Genomic DNA, 27,579 nt, shown 5'->3' with positions numbered 1-27,579 from the left:
TGGACTACTTACACATTAGTTTGCAAAATCAATTGAACATGTCAGAGAAACAGACAAATGCAGGTTTTGTTAAATAGAACTGGAAACAGGAGCACATCTTGTTGCTGGGTGTGATACTCTAAAGACATAATGATGTGCAAGACTGTTGCATTGGTAATTGTTCAGACATTATAATATTGAACTAGCTAAGAAGTATTGGAAAAACGAGGCACAAAGCATTACAGAAACTGATGAAGTTTATATCACATGGGACCACCCATTACCAGCAGTTAAAAAAATAGATGCAAGAAAACCAGATACAGTGGTCCAGGAAAAAAAGACAAAAGTAGCATCGATCACTGAAATTACTTACACCTAGTGATTATAGTGTCTTATATACAGAGAGACACAAAGTCATAAAATACCAGGATTTGCAGGCAGAATCAATGGCAATGCAGAATAAAGATAGCCAGACAGTTCCAGTAGCAGTAGGAGCAATGGGTCTTGTAAAAAAGAATTTGCAGTCGTATTTAAATATGCTACCAATACATGTAAATCCATAAGATTTACAGAAGGAGTCAATTCTGAGCACATTGCTTGTGCTGTGAAGAACACTTTTGGCTAACATCAAAGGTTGAAACCATATTAATTTCTTTAACTTTAATCATTCTTTGATTTAGCAATGGGGTTCATTCCCATCATGGTATTAGAAACCCAAAAGTCTTGAAGAAATTATAGAAAAGGAAGAAGCTTATCACATATACCCACACCAGTGACATGGAATATAAAGTAAATGGTGATACATATACAGTAGGAAACAGCATATCAATAATAAAAGCTAAGGAAGACACTCATGCGCATAAGCAAAAAAGCATATTAACATCTGAGTAATGCACAACATGCAAGTTAAACATAAAAACTGATGGAACCTACTCAATTGCCACCACTTTGTGGGTATATACTTTGCATGTGTAGGATACACAACATGGTGTCACAATGTCATGTTGTCCCAGTATACCTACATTGCAATGATGATATGTCACAGGAAGTTGAAAATACATATATACATATGCCATGTATATGACCATACACATACACATATACCATGTATATGTGAGACATATAGGCCAAAGCTTTAAGGTGAAGGAAGATGGACAACATAAGCCCACATTAGTAAGGAAATGTTAGCAAGAGCAAGCTGGCACAGAATAAAGCAGCAGAGCCATAGCTAAGGAGATACATTGCACATGCACACGTCCACAATACAAGATGGACTACAAGTCCTCACAAAATACATTGAAGCAAATGACCTACATCTGATGCATGTATATCATACATTGGGTATGGCTGTAGACATGTCTGTGTACCAATGACATTGTCAACTCAGTATTGTGCAACAGTGAAACAGCAAATGGCATAAGTACACAAAAAAGTAGGTTTGAATGTCACATACTCATATGTACTGCCATGCAAACATAATACAACAGGTGGCATACTCACTGTCATTGATATAAATATCACAGTATATGTGTAAGACTGATCAAAGGACAGTCATGTATATTTATTTAACATTTGTTGACCGGGAAAGTCTGAATAGGACAGAGCCCATTTTTAGCAGATGCCTGAGGAGAAACACTCTAGACGCACATATATGGCACAACAAAATGGAATAAATCCATGTACCTAAGTACATATTATAAGGGCAGTTGTTCTTTGGTCATATAAAAGCTATGCTCATGTACAGCCATGTAAATCTGTGTATTTGTACTACAAATGCATACTCTGGGACATGTTTGCTAACCTGTGTATACATGTCTTAATATAAGCTATATTCAAAAAGACTTGTTAGTGCCATAATCAAGATATGGACAAAAAAGGGAATGATGCTGTATATAACATCACCTCCTTATATTCAGTAAGGGACCATTGAATGTCAATGCAGTATGCCATGAATGCATGTGCAGATGTAACTGTCATAGTACTCAAAAAGAACAGCAGTATTAAATTGTGTATTACATGGCACAGTAATTACTATTACACAGCACATGCAAGGTCATTGTGCAAGTGGGACAGCATAACTAAGTAATGTTAGGTTCCCTATTAGAAGACCAAAGATGCATTCTTTCGAATACATCTTGGTCGAACTCAAAAGCCTGAAACGGCAAAATATCGAACCGGTTTCTAAGCGAATTCTTTCCCAGGGAAAGAATTTGCTTGGCCGCTTCGTTACTTTGCCATTTATGGCACTGTAGTGTGGTCTCGAAGTTGGTATATTTAAGTAGGGGGGTGTGTGTGGCACAGCCCCCAACATCGGGGGTGTGGGGGCAAAGCCCCCCACTTAATGTAATGTTTAAAGTATATTTTTTGTTTTTGGTTGTTGTTGGTACAGTGATTTTTTTCCCCTAGGAAAAAAATCGCTGTTCTGACAGTCTGAAATTGTAAGCTTTCACTTACATAAGGTCAATTAATCACCATTCGCTTTTTTAAGTGCTCAGCGATCTAATATAGACCCGTAATGTTACATATGCTACTTAATTAAGGACTTGTCATGTTTGTGAGCAGGCATGTGACAGCAAAAATCAACACAGATGCATACAATATATACACATGGATAACATGTGCAGATAAACATAGTTCACCGAAATCTCCATGTTATGTAAGAGGAATGGGAACAATCTAGTATGTGAGTTGTTGTCATCCATTCTATGTAAATATATGGCCAACACAAGCAGAACAATTGTATCGCACTTGCATTATACTAACTGTGGCAGTCATATCTGTCACATACAGGGGCATAGCCTATCAGACATAACAATATTATGCTGCATTGCATGCATTTGGGTACACACACATACAAATGGAAATAATAACTCCCTTGTCCCAGATGAGCAACAATGTTCCTTGCCTCCTATCATAACACCAGACAGGCTCATCAGATACCTGGGGAAGTGCTTGTGCAGGTGTTACAGGATATACAGGCATGTCCTATGTTCACAAACTGAAGCATATTCCAATTTTCATTAAAGGACTTTCATTCACAGTTCTTACTGTATTGTTACATTTATGTTACATCAGCAGAACAACACTGTAAGCATGACAACACACCTGATGCAGATGCTCAAAGAAAGAGTTTTAGCGTGTTATCTTAGCAAGACACTGCATAGATAACACTGTCGACAACATGAACAATGTTGCGTGTTTCAGTTGCTTATCCCCATCAAATTCAGAACAACAGCATCACATGTCATGTAAGTGTCTCCACGTCCTGGTAGTGTGATGCATAGCTGTTGTGTGCCTCTGCCTCTTGTTATGACTGATGAGTATACCCACATGTTGTTTATATGCCATTTAAAAATACAGGTTTCACTTTATGTTATATGATATGTTCCCCAAACAGGGAGGACATATCTGGTTAGGCAGTTTGTATGGTTGCTGCATTTCAGTATTATTAATGACATCTGTAGCCTTCATGAATAATGTGATCTTGTTTAACTGCATAGGGCATCTGCCATCTGCACAACATTATTGCCCATCCTGTATGTGTATATCTTACTTGCTATGTGTCATACATCATCCTAAATATGACATGATGCCTTGTATGTGTTTATTACTGAGTTGTGTACATTTCTTTTTGTACATGATAGTGGCATTTCAACCCTCACCGCTGGTAGTGGAGTCAGAGTAGGACATGACAAGTAAGTTTTTGTAGTTGTAGCCACATTTTCTGTCATATTTATTTGATATATGAATGACATGACATATCTCTGGTCTATAGGGTACCTTCACCATCTATAGTCATGCTGACCTGGTAAGTCCATATCATGATAAGTACTGCAACTATATAGTCATCCAAGATGCCTGTCCTATAATCCCTTGTTTGACTTCTCTGAATGTATATTAGATGTCTTATCTATCACTTTTTCCAGGATATCCACTACCTGTCTCTTCCAGTAGCCCATCCACTGATTCTGAGGTGGGATGTAATGTTCTAAACTATGACGAATGACACATGGACCATTGCATTGGTTTGACTGTCCAACCCAGAAAGGGATAAGCATGTAGTTCATGATGTAGCCTCCAAAATGGAGGATAATGTGGCCAGCCATTCTGAGGATATGGGGACATCAGATGATGAACATAATGATGACCACAACTCACTCTCCCATTAGAGTCTGGTACTGATGGTGACTTCCCCATGATGGACCGATACTGTACATAGGACTACACATGGAAGTGTAGCTGATGTCCATGAACATGCGTCAATGGGTGTCCGCTTAAAATAGTAAAAGCACATGGACATTCACAGCAATGTCATTGCTTTGACATTGCCAGGGCCACCAATCAAATAGCACACCAGCTGCATTTATTACATGAAGGTCAGGAGTGCAAACATGTAGAGGCCATGGCAGCATTCACTGCACAGCATGACATTATGGTGTTTATTGCATACTCTGTTGGAAGCCTTGTAATAATGGTACTAGAGCAGTTCCAAAGTATGAAATGGGTGTTATGTGCCCTAACTCTACTGAGCAGAGACAGAGCCCCCCCCCCCCCTCATTAGACTCACACTTGGCCCTCAGACATCAACGTCTGTACTACAAAGTGTATGCACATGTCTGTTGATTAATCAACTGTGAGCCCATCAGTCACTTCCAGATAGACATCTCACACTAGGTCCTAAAATGCTTGTATCACCATATCCAGCTCTTCAGTACAGCACCATGGGCTGAGCGTTTCTAGATGTTGCAAGGGCAGCTACTGATGCAGTGTGAACCATCAGCATGGACACCATAGACTGTTGATTAATGCTGACAGTTGATCCAGTGTGTCCTGTTGTGTTACTCTGACCCCTGAATGTGGTTAGACATCTGAATCTTACGTTCAGCACACCAAACACATGTTCAATGGTGTTTTGTGTTGTGGTGTGTGATTTGTTGTATGCATCCTCAAAAGGTGTTGATGGTGCTCTGTGTGGTGTCATAAGCCAAGGCTCCAATGGATAACTGCAGTCACCTGTTTTCATGGAGATGAGAAAGAATATTTGTTCATTGTGCTTCCCATTGCAATGTCTGTCTACTGCTTACTGTGTAGTGATGGTCATGTACTTACCTAGTAAGATACCCTCCAGTATTTCACTATGCTGGAATCTAGCTGTCCCTCCCAATTGCTGCATCATGCACACTACACAATTGAGCAAAGGCTAACCCTTTCTTCTGATATACCATTCAGCATTAGGTACCCCTGGGGATTTATTGGGATGTGGGTGCAGTCAGTTGCATTGAAGACATGGGGAAGTTGGCAATGGCACAGGACTGTTGCATGGCATTTTTTTGCTCCACGGCTGTTGCTGGTAAGTAGATCCATTAATTCACTATCATGCAAATTTCTGCCATCAACTGTACAAGAATGTGACTGGTAGCTGTTTTGGACACTCCTACAGCATCTTTTGTATGTCACTGGAATATCCCATAAGCCATTATGCCCAGGCTCAGGCACACTTTTGTTAGTACCAATACTGGATTTCCCTGCGGACTACAAGCAGACATGTGTGGTGCACATGTCTTGTACACAGCCTGCACCAGCTGTCTGTCTAATCCATATCTATCTATAATTTCCTGCTCAGAGAGTTGGCTTAACTGTAGCCTAGCTTGTCACCTTGCTGGATGCCTTCTGGGATGCATTTGCAGATCATCCTCTACTATGGATTATAGTACTCCAGTCTGCATTTTTAAGTTATTCTTCCAAAATGCACAGTATTGCTTAGAAATTTGTAGAATAAAGTTGCGTTAAAGATAAGCTCAAATGGCCTCCACTTATTGCGTTCAGAAAACTGTCCACTAAGTACTCTGTTATATTAAAATTGTGTTGGGTGCACCATTTTTTGTTTTGGGATCTAGAGGCCATGTATGAAGTCCAAAATTATTCTATCATGAATAGATAATTATTTGGTCCTGTTTTAGCATCCGGTAGCGAATCATATCTGCCACTGATGCACTGACATCTTCCTTCTGCATGCTGCGCTGTCTGCAATTTTCTTTTGGCACCCAGTCCACCGCTTCTGAGCAGTGCTTAAAATGTGCTTAGTAGAGTATATAGAGCATATGCCAGGATGTCTGACCACATACTTGACTTCACTAATGGGGGTGTAATTATCATGTTTCAAATGAAAATAAACAAAAAGTATACTTCTTTACAAAAGCTATCACATTTCTGAAAACCTTCACTTTAAAAGGTCACAAAAGTTCCTGAGTAGGCCATTGTAGAAATGTTATCTACTTTTTCTTTCATCTTGCTTTATGTCAAACTTAACTGTATAATGATCTATCAACAAAACTTTGCTAGCGTCCACAACATTAGCAACTGAAAATTAAAGCAAAAAAAAAAAAAGACAACAAAAACAGAATTGTATTAGTTTATAATTTATTGTCATTTGTTTACTAGGATAGTCCAACTGGATCTAAAAAGATGCTTTGTCAGCAGGGGCCAGAGGAGGAAGGTTTTAGTAAAGAAAAAATACAGAGTCATTAAAGGTAACAGTACAAAGTGCAAAAGAAGGAAAGACATATTATATAAAGCTGTACAATGCAATGTTAAGACAACAATCCAATATGATATAATGTTGTGATAATATCTTACAACACTGACATGATGGCGATATAATTGTACTAAGTTATAAGGAAAAACATAATGAAGACTATAACATATATTCTTTAGATGAGCATAATGGTTAAGATATTTACCTCAAAGACCAAAGGTGCAGGGTTTAATTCTTACCTTTGAGGTAAAATTCACAAGTCCAGCTCACCTCTGAAAATAAAAGGACCTGTTAAGAACTTTGCTAAGGCCAATTACCTCAAACTGACAGCTTATTAAACGTCCAAGCCCCTCAAACCCAGACGGCACTAAGGCCTACTCTGAGCTGTACAATCACATTCATAGCTGCATAGAGAAGGCAGTACCTGTCCAAGTCAAACCTATGATTACAGGCAAAAACAAACCACCCTGGTGGACCCCTAGCATAAACTGGCTATTTAACAAAAGGAAAAAAATCCTCTCCAAAACCAAGAAAGAACAGACAAAACAGTGCAGAAAGGCACTCCCCAGTCTAAACAAATTACCAGTCATTACAAGGGAGCAGGTCCTTACTGTGCTCACTAAAGCCAAAAACACAGCCTCCACAGTTACAGAAAACATTCCAGGATGCTTCTTAAATAGCTTAAAACAGAATCTATCAGGGCTACTAAAACCCTGTTTAACCATAGCCTTCAGAAGGCCTTGTCTCAGAGGAATGGAAAACTGCAAGTCATCCCTTTGCACAAGGTGGGCCTATCAAATGACTCAGGGATATACAAGCTCATAAGTTTGATGAGTCTTATCTTCAAGACCATGGACAGAATTATCATGAACCTGATCAATAACAACATAGGAAATCTCAAAACACTGGGCCAGACCCAATTTGGCTTTGTCAAAGCTAGGTCTTGCCTGCTTAATCTGGTGGACTTCTTCGAGAAAGTCACCAGGGCCATGGATGAGGGTAAAATGGTATACAATGCTTATTGATACCTAGCTAGAGCTTTCAACACATTGTCAGATGGACAGCAAACTTGCTCACTGACAGGGTACATGTTGTCCAGATAGGTGACTCCACTTTGATAAAAAAACTGTTACTATCAGTATCCCACAGGGCTTATTGTTAGGACCCATCCTGTTTGGTATATACTTCTCTGAAGTGAAGGCCACTGTCTTGGGGGCTCTAGCGCAACAAGTTCACCAATGACTGTAAGCTGGGAGCTATCCTTGAATCTACAAACAATGTTGACATCCTACAAACAGGCCTAAAAATGCCAAACGACTGGTGCCAAACTCATGGTCTGAGACTAAATGCCAAAAATGTGCAGTCATATCCTTTGGTAAATCAAATATTCCTAAAAATTATAATATAGATAAAACACCCCTAAAAGTAGCCCCAGTGGTGAGGGACCTAGGAGCACAGATAGATAGTAACCTAAACATTGACCAGCAGGTAGCTACGGTAGTGAGGTAATCCTTCAGTGTGGTTCAACTTATAAGTAGAAGCATGGAATCAAGATCAAAGAAAGTCATAGTGCCATTGTACTCAGCCATTATCATGTCCAGAATCATGTATAATGCTCCCTTCTGCACGTACCTAACCAATGTACCTAACCAAGCACTTATACCTATCAGTGGGGCCCCAGAGGTTTCTCACTATAAAATATACCAAGTGCAATTCACATGCCATATGGTGACCAAATAAAGGCCCTATCCCTTTATTCTGTCTCATATAGTTTATTGAGAGATGACTTATGCCTGACCTGCAAGACATTCTCTGATCCAGCCCTGATGGAAATGTTGCATATTCACAAGCTTGATATTTTTTTGTATGCTACAATGCATTATTGAACTTTTTACTTGCCTAACTTGTACTGAGAATATTTTTCTTTTGTTCCTTAAACTTGTACTATGAATATATTACTAGTATCACTTGTGACAGTGGAGCTTTTCTCCCCGGGCCTCCGCTGAAAAAGGGCACAAGCTCAGCTGGACTAATCCGGTCAACAAATATCAAATAATAAATACATAAATAAATAAATAAATGAGAATTATTTCATTCCATGGACCTGAATCTTATTTGTGATTCAAACAGAACTTACTGGAGATACAGACTGGCATCCCAAAGGCTACTTCATCCATGGAATAAACTTCCACTTTTCATAAAACAAAGCCCATTCCTCACTCTTAAAAACAATTTTGGATTAATGGATGGGGAACCATAAATTCACCCTCAGGGTACTGCCCATGTCCCTTATGAACAGAGACAGTCAGTAAAATAATCACCGCTCCAACACCCAAAGAACCACTACCCTGATACTACCCAATCCCATATCTGTGCTATTAAGATATAATATTGTCTTATCCTGGGTATTATTGGCTATGCTTGGAAAGTCTGTTGTGCCATTTACGAACCAATGAATTGGGTGATATCAGAGTGAGAATATATTAGTGAGTGGGAAGCAGTCACTTCCTTGCAAAAATTATTTTAATTTCTGTTTTTTTTTTCTTTTATTTTTTTTTTATTTGCATGAAAACCTGCGTTATTCAGATTGTTATATTTAAAACTTTTGTGTTCCCAGGTTGAGTTTTATTCTGAAAAGTAGGAGAGAGTATAAGCTTGTGCATTTAACATAAAATAGACTCTGCAGCAAATATTGTGAAAACACAGTACATAAAGGACAATATCCACTCACCTTCTTTGCACATACTCCTAGCTTTGTACTGAAAGACTTCATCCATTAATCTCAGAAAGTGGTGAACTTGAGTTTTGCTGCTCCTTTTTTATCATGTCCTGAAAGCTAGAATGTTATAGTAGACCCAAATGGACAGTGGAATCTTTCTGTGTCAGATGACCCAGAAGCTTAATATGGAGACAGACTGTGCAGCTACATGGTGCTATATATGTTAGATCAGCAGAAATCAGTTTGTAAGGAGGTTTGCATGTATTGCAATATTATGCTTGAAAAGGAGATGTAAATGTTAGCCACAGTTACGCAAGTGAAGGAATGTGACAACTGTTCTAGAACCTTGAAAGACACTGCATACAGATTAATATCTGAGAGTGCTAGACTCATCAAGTTCTTGGTGTAATAACTCATATCAAGTTTTAGGTTCTCCCCTTATATGTTCATATCACCAGTGTAACTCTAGTACACATCTGGCTGACAAGCCTTTGAAAATATTCTACATTGATGATTGGTTTGTCCAAACATTCAAATCAAATGAACATGACTTCATCCAAAGGGAATCTTTGAAGTCTACAGTGATATCTGGTTAACAAATAAAAATGCTCAACCTTTTCAGTGCTGTACATTTGCTTTAAGATTTAAGTTGTCATCTACTGCTAAAATAAAAACAGCAAAGTGAAGTTGTTGACATGTATTTTGCTACACTTCAGCATCTTAATGAGTTATATAAATATGAATTAGTAGTGAAGTCATTACTTGTTTAATTTTTGTTCTAGGGTGCAACAGATATGAGATTACAAGTGTCAAGTCTTATTGACTCCAAATGTATTTACTGCACATGTAGGGAGAAGACTATATTTATTACAATTGTCTCCTAAGTTAATAATATTCTGCATTATTAAAAGAGTATCTGCATTAGTGGTTTGCTATATTGCAAACTAAAATCACAACAACCAAACATAATAATATAAAAAAATACCAATTTAAGTTAAAATAGTATGAGGCTTTTTCTTCTGCAGCATTCTCCTGAACTCTAGTTGTCGAGTAAATATGCCTGATTCCTTTAAAGACTGGTTTCAGGCTTGTTTGGAAATTCTTCCAGGAAAGAGAAATGATACATTTTCCAGACCGCTCATATGCTTTCCTTAAAGATTGCTTGTACAACTCTCCACTTGTAAGCACAGCCATAATGCTTCTTTGAAAACAGGCTTTAGCAAATGCGTAGCCTTTTCCCATCTAGTGTTCATTGCTTTAGGTTTAGTTTAGCTATTTTGAACTTTCACTTTATTACATATTATTTCAGCTAGGGCATCTTATTTCAGCTAGAGTTCTTTGCAGCCTATCCTGTTTTGCAATGAGTAGTGCAGTGTACACACAAAATATATGACCTGATGTATTCATCTGGGTGTTCCCTGAGGAGAGGTGTGATTCACAGATGGGAGTAGCCCTTGAATGGAACAGACAAACACCAGCATGACCCACCCAAGACACTCATAAGATCCACATCGGTATCCATGATTCAGAGAAAGTCTAGGGATGGAAGGAGGAGTTGGTCAGCCTGAAAATAGATGGGTGCAGTGGGATGGCCAGAAAGTATGTTCCAAAAAGGGTTGTGGAAACACATGACCTGATGGCTTATAAAGCTAACTTTACCTTAGATGTGAGAAAAATAATGTGTGCAACCATGCCAGTTGATATAAAGGTTAAGGTCTTTGCCTCCCATGCACAAGGTGCAAGGTTTGATCCTAACCTCTGGCCAATGCCTGATTGGAGTTTGCATGCTCTCCCATTGTCTCTGCATGGTTCTTCTCTCCTCTGAAAAACATCTGAATGTTTCCACCTCAAACTCACCAATGAAAAGAGGTGTGCAGAGCACCACAGACACTACATGAGAGTTGTATAGACCAACTGCTTTGGGCATCTACTCAAGATTGGAGAACATAGATCATAGACTGCGCATTATGACAGGGATAGCCTCTCAACAGTGTAAAAATATGGATCTAGGTGATTCTGTCATGTTGACTAATGTTGCCAAAATGGATAAGTGGTTTGAGGACATGGCCTACTCTGACCTTTGCCAGGGACTCATGCTAATGATGGGAGGGGTGAATGTGCCCCTTTTGGCTGATGTGTGTTTGCCAGAAAGCCCAACAGCCCTAGGTCAATAAGCTACTGGCTGGACAGTGTCCATTTGTCAAGCCTGGGTTACATTCAATAGCTCTATTGAGTGAAAAAACAATCAACGTGCCTGCTATACTCAGTGTAGGCTCACTGGCAAGTCATTGATATGGATATATCCAAGAGACAAGATGGAAGGGTAGGGCAGCAAAGACACTTGACTTGTGATCCTGAGTGTACTACTCAGGAGGAAGACAGGCTAGAAATGATGTGGGAATTGTGGTGAGAGAGAGGCTTCAGAAGCCAGTGAGGGCTATCATCAGAATTAAATATAGACTCATGGCAATCAGACTCCAGTGTAATGATAGGGCAGTACTCATAAAAAACTGCATTCATACAGCAGTTGCAGGACCTTCTAGATGAAGCAGACATGAATCAGTGTGTGACTTGAATGCACATATTGGGACAGACAGGATATGAGGACTGCTGGGGCAACAGAAATAAAGAAGGACATTCTAGGCCACTGGTTAGAAAGAGAAACAGTTACAAGATCACATGCAAGACTAGCCAAAATACAGCTCAGGTAGACTTCGTCCTAGTAAATAAAAAGCACTGGCACAGAATCAGTGATTGTAAAGTCATGCTCAGTGAAATAACTGGCCCACAGCATAAGCCACTAGTTGCCACAATCAACTGGAAGCATCTGCAAGCAATAGTCAGAAAAGGCTCTAACGTCAACAGAGACCAGGCTGAAGACTTGGAAGTTGACTACAGAGAAAGTATAACAGTTCAAATGAATTATTCAGGGCTCTAGCATCCCAAGAAGAGAAAGAAATAGGTAAAGTTTAAGAAAAATGGCAGCACCTCAAAATAGCATGTGTTAGGACTACAGAACAGATGAGTCAGGTATGGAAATAAGGTGCATAAGAAAAGCTGGTGGTGGAATGCAGACGTCCAGGAAGTCATCAAAAGAAGGAAAAAGTGGGAGATAGAAAAGAAGCTTGCGATAGCAAAGAACAGGACATTGAAGGCACTCTACCAGCTTTTGGAAAATGACTCAGTAGGTGGCACAAAGAAACTAAGATAGGAAAAATAAAAAAGATAGTCAGACACCCTTCATAAGGGATGTCAGCAACAAACACCCTTCATAAGGGATGTCAGCAACAACCTGCTTACCAGTCTTTGGGACATCAAAGTTAAATGGAAGGAGTACTTCCAGTAGCTTCTGAATGAAGAAAACCCTGTACTGTCCCAGACACAGCCTATGATGAGAGAAGAAAATGAGCTCACCTTAGAAGAAGTAAGAATAGCACTAAGAAAAATGAAGTCAGGCACAGAAGTAGTCACAAATGAGGTCACAGCAGGTATGATAAAGATGCTGGGTGAGATGGGGAAAAATGGCTCCTGAGGGTATTCAGAACAGTGGGGAGAGAACGGTGTTTGTATCCCAGGTGACTGGAGAATAAGCATACTTATGTCAGCATACAGCAACAAAGAAGACATCTGCAATTATGGGCAGCACAGAGGTATCAAACTCCAGTCACATTGCATCAAAGTTCTGGAGAGACTGATTGATAAATGGATATGCAGAGTAGTAGAAAGTAAGATGGGAGATGAGCAGTTCTGATTCAGATCAGGATGCAGCTCAATTGACCTGATGTTTGCAGTGAGACAGATAGTTCAGAAGAAGCTAGACATGAGGAAAGATCCCAATTGGGCATTCCTAGACTTGGAGAAAGCATATGACAAAGTCATAAAAAAGCCAATTTGAGCAGTACTGTAATGTTTTGAATTCCCAGAAACATTGGTAGAATTAGTGCAGGCTATGTACAAGGACCCAGTTACTCAAGTACCAAAAGTGTTCAGTCTCACAGAGGGATTCCCAGAAACTGCTGTATGCAGATGATGTGGCATTACAGGCAGGCTTTGAGCAAGAACTTCAGCAAAGGACAGGAAAATGGAATACAAAGCTGAAGGCACATGGGATGAAACAAAGTATAGATAAGACAGTGGTAATGTCAGTAAACTTGGGAAATTAGAAGAAAATGAGAATTTAGATAGAAAGGAAGACAGTGAAACAGGTTAATATCTTCAAGTATCTGGAAGATGTGGTTGAGGAGAAGGGAAGTCTGAGTGAAGAAGTCAAAAATAGAATCAGAAGGGCTGCAGCCAACTGGCACAGAGTTTCAGGCATAGTATATGATCAAAAGAATGGCAAAGAAGCTGAAAAGTAAGGTGGTGTGACTAGTACTACTATATGATACCGAAACTTGGACAAAGACTAAGCAGATGAGAAAGCTAGAGGCAATGGAAATTAAGTGCCTGGGAAGGGTGATAGGATGCTGTAATTAAATCAAAAGGTGCTTCAACAAAGTATTAGTTTAATGGTGTGCACATACAATAAAGTATTACTTTAAGGGTTTACACACTTATGCAACCAGTGTATTGTACGTTTTTTATTTTTTATATTTTTCCCCTAACAGATTTGTTTGTTTTTCAATTGAATTCTATAGGTTATAGGTCACATTAAAGGTGGGAAAAGTTTTGAAATGATTTATTGTGGTCTCATTTTTTTATATCACAAAAATCTGGCATTTTAACAGGGGTGTGTACACTTTTTATATCCACTGTATATACAACATGGGGTATGTGCATATTGTGAAGATGTGGCAAAAGATTGCTTGACTATTAATGCAATGTCAATATAGGTCTCAACAAATTGGGATACATAGTAACAGGCTCATAGACAACAGTAGACTGAGGCATGCACAATCACGGACAATATCACGGTAACACCAACATAAATCTGTGTCACTGAACTTATAAAACAGTTAATCTTTTGTCTGGAGAGGCCACACTGTGCCCTTGTGGGCGGAAGTTACAGTTTGGACTGATCTATCTAGAGTTACTGTTGCACAGCTCATTTTAGGGCATTTTAATGGAAGCTTTGAACTTTCACTGTTTCCTGTTTTTCTGTTTTAATAAGCCTCTGTTTGAACCAGTGTGTGCTTGTTTGCTCAACGCTGCAGTGAGTAGGTCTTTTGCCCTTGCTCTACTTTCCCAAATACATGCTGAGAGACTACAAAACATAAGTGCTTGTTTTCAACTGTTTTCTGCACTTTCTGGTTAACTAAAATAACATGCGCTGCATATCTGTTTGTTTAAACTGTTCAGCTGTATTTTACTCCATTTTTTTAGATTGTTTGCTAATTCATTTCCTCTTAACTGTAATTGCTGTTCATCTACTTGACTGATCTAGCTAGAGTTACTGTTGCAGGATTCTATTTAGGGGATTTTGATTGGATAATTTGAACTTTGGCTGTTTCCTGTCTTTCTGCTTTAATAAGCCTCTGTTTGAACTGATTTTATTTGTTTGAGCCTGTTTGTGCATCATGCACTACTGTGAAGAGGAATTGCTGGTTACAGCTGCCTGTTCTCTAGCCTCGCAAATATTACATAAATCAGAGCTTTTCATGCCTAAACCTACTACTGCCTTCTCCTGCTGTATTCCCTCTTCAACTGGTTTAGCCAGACCAAGATTATTCCTGCGTCCATGAGCTGCCAGTGTCTCTCCTTTTCTCCTACCAGCCTGGTTGACATGGGTCTGCTGAGACAGTGTTGCAACTGCCTCATGTACACTGACAACCCCCAACTTCTAAATCATTCCTGTTCCATTTGTGAGAGATACACCTATATTATGAATCTGGAATCACAGATCTCTTGCACAATAGACAACAATAAAGAGTAGGTTGTCAGTCCACCACCACAACTCCTACTCATGACACACAGCATACACATAGACCAACATATGTGGAGGTACTTAGAAACCCCAAAGGCCTCCAAAACACAAACATACCAAACCAACCATAACACCCAAAACACGCAATACACATAATGACACAAGTACAGGTGTCTCACTCTCAAAGCCCATAAGGCAACGCACATCCACTCCAAATATTTAAGTCAATGGAGACACACAGACATCACTCACATTAGGCTGAACAAGTAGAAAGTCACAGTATGCTGTCTATCTGGTGCCAGGATTTGTCAGATCATGCTGGCACTCAGGTCTTTCAACAACAAGTACCATTATGATTCAGTCATAGTACATGTTGGTGTGAACAACTTGAGACATACCTCACTGGACTATATGAGGAGATACATGATTGAGCTCTCTGATTATGTGTCACAGGCAGGTATGTCCTTAGCCATGACCAGCATGTTACCCTCACCTAGGATGATACCACAATATAAACAGAGGATCATTAACTTCATTAATTGGCTTCATTTCTGGTATCACTCGAAGAGGATCCAGTTTCTGTCAGCCTGGGATGACATGATAAATAGACCCCGATGCTTTGCCAGAGATGGTCTTCATCTGTCACCCATGGGATTTTGGCTACTGGAAAAGGCTCTTACCACCCCCATAGTGCCTTTTTTAGGCAATGTCACAAGGACAAGATTCCTGGTGTTAAAATTTCATAAAAAAAAAAAAATCAAATTTATGCTGTTAAAAGCTAGGAGTCTTAGCCTGAAACTGCACTCACAGGAAGCAGTCCTCACTTTGGTAGACACTAACATCTGTGCAGTCACAGAGACCTGGTTCAAGGCAGTGGAGAGTACCCCAGCCATACCTGTTTACACCTCCTACCACACGTTCAGACTATGAATGGAAGACATGAAAACTAAAGTTGGCAATGTATCATTATTCACTAAAGATAGATATACCTCCAGATTGGTTAAACAGTATGATTCCCTGGAGATACTTCAGGTACAACTAACTGTTGGTAGGACACCTATTCAAGTCATTGTGAACTACAGGACCCACTCCATGAATCAAGACACCCACTTTGTCTACTTGGATCAGTATACATCCGAACACCACGGTTCTGGGTGATTGTATTTACCCATCCATTGACTGGGTAAATTACTCATGCTCAAACTCACTTGCCCAAAGGTTCCTCAAGTTCATTAACTCCAACAACCTGGACCAGCTTGTGGACACCCTAACTAGGGGCACCAACATCTTGGATTTGGTGCTTACCAATATGGAGGACCACTGTAGCACCCCCACTGTGAGGTTTTCCATTGTCAGGTCTGACAACAAATCAGTCTCATTTGAAGTGACTATCACACTAGACCCCCCCACCACCACCACCATCAACTAAAATAAAAAACTTCTCCAAAGCAGATTATATATTTCTAAGGAATGGTATAAATAGCTTCACTGTACCTATTCCCTCAGATGTAACTGGCAACTATGCATAATCCTACACCAATGAATTTTACAAACACCTGTATAACTGCATTGATGCAGCCATACCTGATAGGACCAAAACAAGCTCTTCAAGGAAGAGCAAACCTGCCTGGTGGACAACTGCATTAACAGGCTTTACAATAAGAGGAAAAATTGTTGCCCAAAAGTAAGAGGGAGCATGCCCTAAACTGGAAACACCCCCTACTCAGCTTAAACAAGCAAATAAGACTTCTTCTGAAGTCCTTCAAAGCAAACTATGAAGCCAAATTAGCTTCCTAAACTAAGGACGACCATAAGGCATTATTTAGTTGCATCCATAATCTAAAAGGTAAGACCTAGATTTGGGTGGAACTGGTAGTTAATGATTCCACATACACTGAGCATGTGGTCATAGCAAACCTGTAATCCAACAGGTTCTGTGAAAATTTCACCTCCCTGTCCCCACCACACATACTCCTTGACACTTCTTCCACTTGTCTCCCACCTTGTATCTCTAGAGAGCAGGTCATAAATGCCCTCTCTAAAGCCAAAAACACAGCATCTATGGGACCTGATAACATTCAGACTGCATCTTACATGAGGTCCAGCAAGGATTAGCAACACCATTGGGTACTCCTTTCAATCATAGTTTAAACACCATCTTCATCCATCTGAATGGAAAATGGCCACCGTTATCCCCTTGTACAAGGGTAGTGCTTTCACTGACCCTGGGAACTATACACCTATTAGCCTTACTAGCCTTATCTGCAAGGCCATGGAGTGAATCATCATGGACCTTATCAACTAAGATATAGGCAATATCCAAAAACTTGACCCTACTCATTTTGGATTTGTCAAAGGGAGATCATGCCATTAAACCTAGTGGAGTTCTATGAGACAGTCACCAGAGCCCTGGATGAGGGGAAAACTGTGCATACAGCCTACCTAAACTTAGCCAAGGCTTTTAACACTATTCCCCACTTCCCTGCTCAGTCATTATTGACAGACTCACCCAGCTAGGTATCAACTCTTATATCGTTAGGTGGGTCACTAACTGGCTCACCAGTATAACACATACAGTCAAAATAGGGGAATCCACCTCCAACTGCAGACCTGTTACCAGTGGTGTTCCACAGGGATCAGTCCTGGGACCTCTACTGTTTGGAATCTATTTCTCTGAAGTACAAGTAAAAACTAAAGTTCTGTGACTGACAAAGTGCTAATGACTACAAACTGGGAGCGGTCATAGAATCGCCAAACGATGTCAACATCCTACAAGAGGGTCTTACACAAACAAATGATTGGTGTCAATGTCACAGCCTTAAATCCAAATAAAAAAATGTATTATCATCCCTTTTGGTAAGGGCAATGTTCGTGCTAACTGTCACATCAATAGAAACACCCTAAGCACACACTCAGTGGTCAGAGACGTGGGTACACAGGTTGACAGCAACCTTACTTTTGATCACCATGTCTCCACAGTGGTAAGAACGTCATTCCATATTTCTCATCTCATACGTAAGGGCATTGCCTCCAGAAATAAAGAAGTTATAACCTCCCTGTACTCATCCCTCATCAGGCCAATAATTGATTTCCATGCCCCTTTTAGTATGGACCTTTCCAGCCACATGCAGCAATTGGAGAGACCACAAAAGCTCCTCACAAGGAGAATTCAAGGTATTCAACATCTGTCCTATATGGATTGTCTGAAATCACTATCGCTTTACTCAGTTTCATAAAGACTTCCCAGAGGTAATCTCTGCCTTGCGTAGAAGGCACTCTCTGACTCTGATTTATTGGAAATACTGTATATCAATAAGTCAGTGGCTCACAGGTTACTTGCTCTAAAGACCTTGACTTGGTATGTGATATTAATAGCTCCTGCTGGAGGGAAAGTTTTGTCTCCCAGAGATTACCACACCTGTGGAACAGACTCCCAATTCATGTCAAGCAGATCACATCTTTGGCCTTCCTCAAGTGCAGTCTGGATGATTGGATGGGTAACCGTAAATTCACCCCAGGGGGTTCAACCTCTGTCTATCTTGGACAGGGGCAAAAGGTGCTGATCATGTAAACAATGGCAGAACTTGGTTAGGATTGTAAGGGCCCTAGGGCCATTAGCCTAGTAACTTCCTATTATCCTATAAAAATATGTGATTGCGAGTTATTAACATGTTCTGCTTAAATACAGTTGTAACACTGTAATGATCTGTCAGTAATCTATAAGAGAAATCAAGCACACCTTCCTTAAAAATGACTAGTTTTGGGAGGGTGTTAAGAAAGACACTATTGCACCATAAATTAAATTAGGAATAACTCTAACTAGTTGAGAGGTTTGCATGACACATATATGCCACAGTCCACACTTGCATGAATGTAACCCCTACCACCAATGTTGACAATGAGCTATGTATTTACTGGGTGGATCACAGCAAGATGTATAAAACATGCATCTTGCATAATACCTTGAAGGGAAGTCTGCTCTGTCAACTCTTAATGATTATACATCACAAAGAACACTTGTCCTGGTCCACTTCAATAAACACACAACACCGAATGACATTTCATGACCTTTATTAAACTTCCATAAATATGGTTGTTGACCAATAGTTATAAATTTCAACCAAAACCATAACACCAGTGATAATAACATCCATGAAAGAAAACATAAAATAACCATAAGGGCAGCGCAACTGCTCACCCTTGATAAGCAGCATCCCCCACTTGCTCACTTATCTTTGCACTAACAAGGCAGCATTACCCTGCTCACCTTCAATTTATTGAATTATACCACCATCCAAATAAGCAGTTCTGCTTGCTCATTAACTTATCCAACAGAGCAACTGGTGACTTTCCTTCCTAACTTCTTGAATTGCACATCCATCTCCAGAGGGGGAAGAGAAGAGGGCAAGCCTGACCCCCTTCTCCACCTTCTCAAACTGAAATAACCATAATCCCTACTAATAAAAAGGGGGAGGGCAAAAGGGTAGCAAGTCACGCCAAAATGTGACTCCTACCTCAGTTACACTTGACAAAACTCACTAAGCCCCTCCCTACCCTTACCTCATTTCCACCAAAACATCCCTCCATCCCATTTAACCCTAACCTCCCGTTATTCTCTTATTTCCTGATAGTTTATTTAACTGGCCCCATTTAAAGTTGTTCCAGGACAAAATGGTCTGTTCCAAACCTCATCTGTCCTGGCCCACTTCAATAAACACACAACACTGAATGACATTTGATGACCTTTATTAAACTTCCAGAAATATGATTGTTAACCAACTGTTATAAATTTCAACCAAAAACATAACATCAGTGATAATAACATCCATGAACGAAAACATAAATTAACCATAAGGGCAGTGCAACCGCTAACCCTTGATAAGCAGCTTCCCCCACTTTCTCACTTATCTTTGCACTAACAAGGCAGCGTTATCCCGCTCACCTTCAATTTGTTGAATTACACCACGATCCAAATAAGCATTGCTCATTAACTTATCCAATAGATCAACCGGTCACTTTCCTTCCCAACTTCTTGAATTGCACATCCAGCTCCAGAGTGGGAACAGAAAAGGGCAAGCCTGCCCCTCTTCTTTGCCCACCAGATCTCTACCCACCAACTTGGCTGTTTAGAAAGAATAAGTGAAACGAGGTAAGGATGAATTAACCGAGTGCAACAAAACTGCAGCCACTCAGATTTCCTAATTTGTACATGCCACATACAGCTCTACCATTCTGGCTAGGCACTAATCTCCTGCATGCCTTAACATTGATACCCATAATTACAAGCGCTGGAAAAAAGAAAATGAAAATGCAGTGTAGCAAGCAAGCATGACCTGACCTGCCTGGTCCCCTTTCACCTCCCTCAAACATGCAGTCTTTGTTTACCTTATTTCTCTTTTTTCTTTTTTTTTTTAATTTAGTGCAGATGCAGGAAAGAATGCACCTGCGCAGGGAATGAAAAAAGGAAATCTCCTCAAATGCTGACAACAGTAAACCTAGAAAACAAATTTTAAGTTCTCTCTCTCTGAATTCGCCAACCAGCCATATTGGCAACCCTCCCTAATGGGCAGTGACTGCAGTCAAAATTACATCACTCAACCGAACTCGAGCATCGGTACCAATACAATTTATAAATCTAAAGTGTACTTCATCATACTTACCGCCCTGATCTGACTGCAATTACTAAAATAACAATTGGCTCTCCCAACGAATACTCCCCCAGACTATAACTCCTAGTCTCTGTATTAACACCTGAGACCCAACAGCCTAAAATATGGAAATATACTATAGATATACAGCTACTACTTACTTATATCATGCTACATATACAAACCACCAGACACCAGCCTGGATCCTGCAGGCCCAATTGCCCTCCCTAAATAGATCATCTCAGATGTACACTTGTATTAACAAGTTCATGCCTAAATGTGAGTCCTACCTCAGTTACACTTGACAAAACCCTCTACGCCCCTCCCTGAGTTGTACTCAATTATTGGTTTGATGGGGACAGAGACCAGTGAGATTATAATGTCCTTTGATGTGGCTAGCCCACCCACACTCAGGATATGTGCTACATACAAGGGATTTGCCACCACTGTGGTCATATTTTGGTGGACGTTCCACATACTATATACTTGAGTAGCCAGGTCATGTAACACTTGGTCTGCTCATAGGGGTGTGCTGTCTGTATTGTAATATTGTGTATTTGCTTTCAAAAGGAAATAATTATGTTTTTTTTTTTTCAAATAATGTGTCTCCATGGCTTTGGCAACAATTGTTTTTATGTATTAATACTTTGTGCAGTATATCAATAGCGTTCTTGGATTCAGTGATCGTCCACAATTTGTAGTAATCCACAACACTGGTTAGAAAAATGATGTCTAAGTTTGTCTTGACTTCTGAGATTTAAATACTGAACAGGAAAGGGCATAATACATGAATCTGAGGAATGAACCTGGTCACTTAATTCTCCCTGGAGGTGACGTCACACACTTATAGGTTCATAGGTAGGTACTAGGCTATTGGCCCTAGCCCTATATAAGCCTAGCTAAAAAAGTGCCCTGGCTTTCGCCACCCAAGAAAATTATTTTCCTGTACCACTGTTGAGCAGAGCCACAGAAGTGATCCCCGGGGTGAATTTCCTATATACCATCCAATCATCAAGATTTTTTTTTATGAGTGCTAATGAGGAACTTTGTTTGATATAGATAGGTAGTTTGTTCCAGAGTATGGGAAGTCTCTGGGACAGGAATCTATCCCTCCAGCATGTTCTGTTTATTGTGGTGACAAGGTTTAGGTCCCTAGAGCGTGTAGCTCAGAAGGATTGTGATTTCTTTAAGTGGAGCATGTCCAACAGCTCTGGGTTTCACATAGCTTTGTATGTTAGGCAGAGATTGCCTCTGAGTAGGCAATATGCGATGGAGTAAAGCTGGAGATTTTTGAGACGGGTCTGTATAGGGCATCTGTTTTAGGCCAGTAATCCTCTTTGTGAGGTATTTCTGCGGTCTTTCCAGTTGCTGTAGATGTCTTGTGAGGTACATACCAAAAGGGGCATTGTACTCTATAATAGGTCTAATGAGTGATGAGTAGAGGGGAACAATTACCTTTTTTTTCCTGGATGAGAAACCTTTTGTGATGAGGTGTGCCATGTAGAAGGATTTCCTGACTACTGTGGTGATGTGATTATCAAAGGAGAGACTACTGTCCACCTGTGTCCCAAGGTATCTTATCACATTTTCAGTGTTAAGTTTACTACTACCTATGTGGTAGTTCATGGGTACAGAGTTTGTACCAAAGGAGATGACAATGCACTTTTTGGCATTGAGCTTGAGGCCATAGCTTTGACACCAGGCATCTGTCTCAGTGATGCCCTTTTGTACGATGTCCACATCGTTAGGAGTTTCAATTATGGCTCCTAGTTTGCATTCATCTGCGAACTTCGTTAGCCAAAGACCGTCTCTGTTAGCCTATACTTCAGAGAAGTAGATACCAAACAGGAGAGGACCCAGGGCTGAACCCTGTGGTACTCCACTTGTCACTGGTCTGAAGTCAGATTTGGAGTCTGCTACTTTCACAATGTGGGTTCTGTCAGTGAGCCAGTTGGCAACCCATCTTATGACATAGGGATTTATACTTAGTTTAATGAGTTTATCTATAATTCCAGAGTGGGGAATGGTGTTGAAAGCCTTGGCAAGATCTAGATAGGTTGTGTGAACCACCTTACCCTCATCTAAGTCTATTAGGTTTAGGAGACATGATCTGCCTTTTACAAACCTGAACTGAGTTTGGAGATTACCAATGTCTTTGTTTATAAGTTCCATGATGGGGTGGTAGTTCCCGGGCTCTGTGGTGGCTCCCTCTTTGTGGAGTAAGATAACTATTGCTGTACACCATTCAGTGGACACAAAGCCTGAGGTGAGGCTATGAATGAACATGGTACTTAGGTGGGGTGCCAGTTCACTCTGTAGTTCCTGTAGAACGCAGCCTGGGATGTTGTCAGGTCCCATTGATGCTGTGTTCTTGGCTTTGGAGAGTGTGGTTTTTACCTGTGCAGCCATGATTACAGGAACTTTGCATTCTCCTGGTATAGAGATGGGCCCTTTAGGGGGTGAGAGGGGGGTAAAGTTAGCACTGAACCTATCTGCCAGGATGTTGGCAATATCAGTTGGTTCTGTATATTTAGTGCCATTGTGGTGTAACTCAGAACAGATCTGAGTGCTGCCATTGAGATTCTTGACATAGCTATTGCATGCTTTGTGGTTGTCTTTAGAATTAGTAGCAATTTTGTTTTCATAACTAGCTTTGGAGGAATTTATGAGGGATCTCAGCTTCTCACTGAGGCTGACCAGGAAGTTCCTCCAATCATGGGATTTTACTCTTTTTTGCAACAGTTTCTTTCTTCTGTTGTAGAGTGTTTTTTATGGCAGAGGACCATCAGATTGGCTTCATTTTTTTGGAGGATGGCATCTTACTTCTGTTAGGGATAGCATGATCCATGCTCTCATGTAAGTGCTTATAAAGTGCAATTGTGCAGGATTCATCAGTCGTACCTCTGTTGTCTGTCTGCATGGGTGTCGTGAAGTTTGCCACTTCTATCTTAAGAAGCGTGAAGTTGGCTTTGGAGAAATTTTTACGATAGTTTCCCTAATGATGGGTGGGGATGGGATGTGGCTGTCTAGGGTGATTAGCTTGTGGTCGGATCTGACCAATGAGGAATTGACCGGTCACCCATGTTGGCAATGACCAGGTCTAGGATATTGCTGCCCCTGGTGGGGGTGTGGATAAGTTGAACCAATGCATTGGAATTTATGAATTTCAGAAAACGTTGAGCTATAGAGTTGGCATATGAGTAGTTTTCCCAGTTAATGGTGAGGTAGTTGAATTCACCCTTTATTACGGTGTTGGGTTATACCCTAATATTTTCCGGTGTATCTAGAAATGAGGAGTGGGAATCCTGGGGCATGGTGGGGGATCTGTAGCAAGCTAGAATTTGGATTGCGGTCTTGCCCAAAGTTAGTTGCACTTGGATAATCTCGGATGCATTATGCTGAGCAACTAGCCTGGAGGTGTGGGTATCCTTGATAAATATGGACGTGCCTCCTGGTTTCAGTCCAGGTTAGGTGGCCAAAATGTGTGGTATGAATTATAGCCTGGTAATGCAGGGGTGCTCTCTGGAGCCTTGAACCAGGTCTCTGACACTGCACAGATGTCGATGTTCTCCATTTTAAGGAGTGCCTTAAGTGAGTGCATTTTGAGGTTTAGACTTAGACATTATGTGTCCTGTGTGTGACCTATTTGTCTAATCACTTAGTGATGTAGGTGTTTATGCGAACTTGAAACAGTTTCACTGTAATAACTGGGTGTGGATTTTTGTTAATTGTCTTGGCAAGATCAAGTTATGTGGGATGACACTATTTTCCTCATGCACACCCTTATTAACCTTTGTAGATCAGTGTATGTGCTGTATCTTTAAGAAGCATATCAAGGACTGAACTTGCACATATAAATACCAGGCACGTGCTATTCCCAGTGCCATTTTGAGAATGCATCCAGAGAGTGAGCATGTATGAAGGAAGTAGTTAGTTTGTATGTAAGTTACTTAAGTTAAAGTCAGTAAACTTCTATTGTGATGTGTTTGTACATAATAAAGCTGTTTGAACAGAACCCATGAAGATTCTTCTATTGTGTCCAAAGTAAGACAGCTACATGGTGTCAGAACTGGGATTCCAGAAAATGATATTCAGAGCCATGAGGTGCAGAGATAACAGTGAATGTAAACTAAGAGAAACAAGCACAAAAAAGAGCCAGGAAAGAATCAAAGGTAGTAAGAATTTGCATGAACTGCTTATTTTATAAAAAAGATAGAACAGAGCATTACAAGGGCACAAACCGCGGGAGGCACAAAAGGTTTATTAACTAAGCAAAATGTTAAAGATTAAGATATTTGATAAAAAGACTATCGGAAAAGCAAAATGAGTATGTTTGAAGCAAAACGAGTGTGTTTGAAGCAAAATGGGCATGTTTGAAGTTAAATGAGCACAAGAAAAGTACAATGGGCATGCAGAGAGATATACTGAGCCAAACAAATATAATAAGGGCAAAAGGGGAACATTAAGCATAAATAAAGCAAGTTGACTGCATGTTTTTTGGCAAATTGCTGTGTTTTGACATAACTACAACTTTGTATTCTATCTAGGGCATAACTAGAGTCATTCTAAGTATCTCACAATATGTAAAAGTGCTTACAGTGTGTGCTTGTTACTGTGCATGTATTCTGAAGAGTTATTTTTGTACAAAGTGCAACTACTATTTTGTGAAGTACAGTCTAAGTATAGCCATTTCAAAAAGTTTCTTGTGCAGGGTGTGTCTATTCACAAAGTGCCACTATTACAATGCGTTTCTTTCACTGTAAAGAATTGCCTAGCAAGGTACTGCCATTTTGGGGAAATTTCAGTGTGCTGTGTTCTGTTTATTTGCAAAGTACAATTAAATGTTTCTAACTCTGAGCTTCTTCTGCCCAGTTCATTCACATTGTGCAGTTATTTGAAATGTTTCTTACACTGATAAGAGGTGATTTCTTGCAGTACAGTAATTTCAAGAGTATTACAGTGCCTGAGAGACTTATTTTGCAAAGTTCAGTTATACAGAGGCTTGTTGTGCTATTGGACAAATTCACAGGTACTGGCATAAATTTCTAGCATATGTGTATGTGTTCATGCTTATTTGCAAAATATTTCACTGGCATGTGTTAATATGCAGATGAATTCTGACTCTGCTTACCACTTGTATTTGATCAAAATATTGCAGAGGATTGGAGAATATTTGAGCAAGAGTATGATATGTTTATACAAGTAGCTTATTCAGATAAAGATGCATGCACCAGAGCATTAATTTTGCTAAACCTAGCTGGGTCAGAGGCCACAGAGTGTTCATTTTTGTATGCACCAGCAGTATATGAAGGAGAATGTGAAAATCATCATATTGTTGTACAGGCTGAATCAAGGGAAGACCCTGAGTGTTTGAAGTGCAAATTCAGAGAAATGTGTAACCCCTAGACAAATATAACATTAGAGAGGTATTTGTTGTACATGGGGGATCAAAATCCAGGGGAATCTTTTGCAGCTTATATAATGGAACTGAGAAACAAAGCTAAAATGTGTTGGTTTGGTGACATAGAAGATGAGTTAATAAAGGACAGGCTCATATGTGGTATTAATAGTGCTGCTGTGAGAAAGATTTTGCTTCATGACAGTTATTTAAGTCATTGAGATTTGTCAAATCCATGAAATTACAGAAAAACACACAAACACCAAAGCTTTCAACTTTAGACCTGGTAATATAGAGACATGCCCCGGGATTCATGAAGCTTGCACCAGGCGCCAGAGTAGCGTTGGCGATCTAACGCTAAATATGGCCACCGAGCGATTCTGGTCTGAGCTGTTTCCATGTGCACTACCAGAGTACACCAGAGCTGCGCAGCTCCCGGCGCATGTATGCTAATTACCCCATGTGCAGCAGTGTAGCATGCAAATTAATGTATATAGCGATTCATGAAGTGGTGCAGGCATAGCGTAAGCATGAAGAAATGTAAACCAAAAAATGGTTTACATTTTTTCAAACATAAAATCGGAGCCATGAAAGTGGACCAAACTTATGTATTATAATGTTAATATATGCCAATGGCTAAATATATAGCCAATGGCATAAAAAAGCATGCACAATACATACAAAAACATTTAATGTCACAGCCACACTAACGCAAAGTAAAACCGCAGTGTATCGGTGCTCAAACGGGATCGCAATGAAAATATATTTAGATGTCATAAAACTGCAATGTAACACAATTCATGAATTCCCCATAATAGTCAATGGCATGCAGGCTACACCACAACCATGGCGCAAGGGTTGCTAAGAATCTGTGACAGTGTTCTGCGTGATAACTAGGAATTAGTAGTCAATGCCATGCAAATGAGTCAAGTAATACTGAATCACAAACTCCCCACCGGCGTAAGGATGTACCACACGGCATAGCGGTACAATACCGAGGTGTGGCCTGGCAGTAAACATGACATCAAGAGAGGGGTGCACCACCGTAGCTGTAAGCACATTGGAGCATTGCTAATCCGGGTTGCCTGTTGCTAAGCAAAGCCGCAGGATAGGGGTGTGGAATAGCCATAGCTTTGCTTAGCTAAGAGCACACAAGGTAACTGAAAGAGCATGTGAAAGTGGATGAAAACTCACTCGAAACCCGGTAAATGGCTGTGCACGGCGCGCACCACAGCTAAAACAGGAAGGATATGGGAAGACAATAAGGAAATGCTGCAGCATGGTAATTGGACTACAAATGAGTAATTAACACCTAGGAACTCACAGTGGGCCATTGACAACAGCTAACAAGCCTACTAGCAGCTACCTGCAGAACAGGAAAGGGGAGGTGCTGTACTGCAAAGAAAAGAGAACTGTCACAGCAGAAGAAAGCAAACT

This window comes from Protopterus annectens, chromosome 6.part0 (genome assembly GCF_019279795.1).
Source record: "Protopterus annectens isolate FY-2018-M chromosome 6.part0, PAN1.0, whole genome shotgun sequence".
Taxonomy (NCBI): Eukaryota; Metazoa; Chordata; order Ceratodontiformes; family Protopteridae; genus Protopterus; species Protopterus annectens.
The sequence above is the reverse complement of the archived record's forward strand: the minus strand, read 5'-3'. Positions refer to the sequence as shown.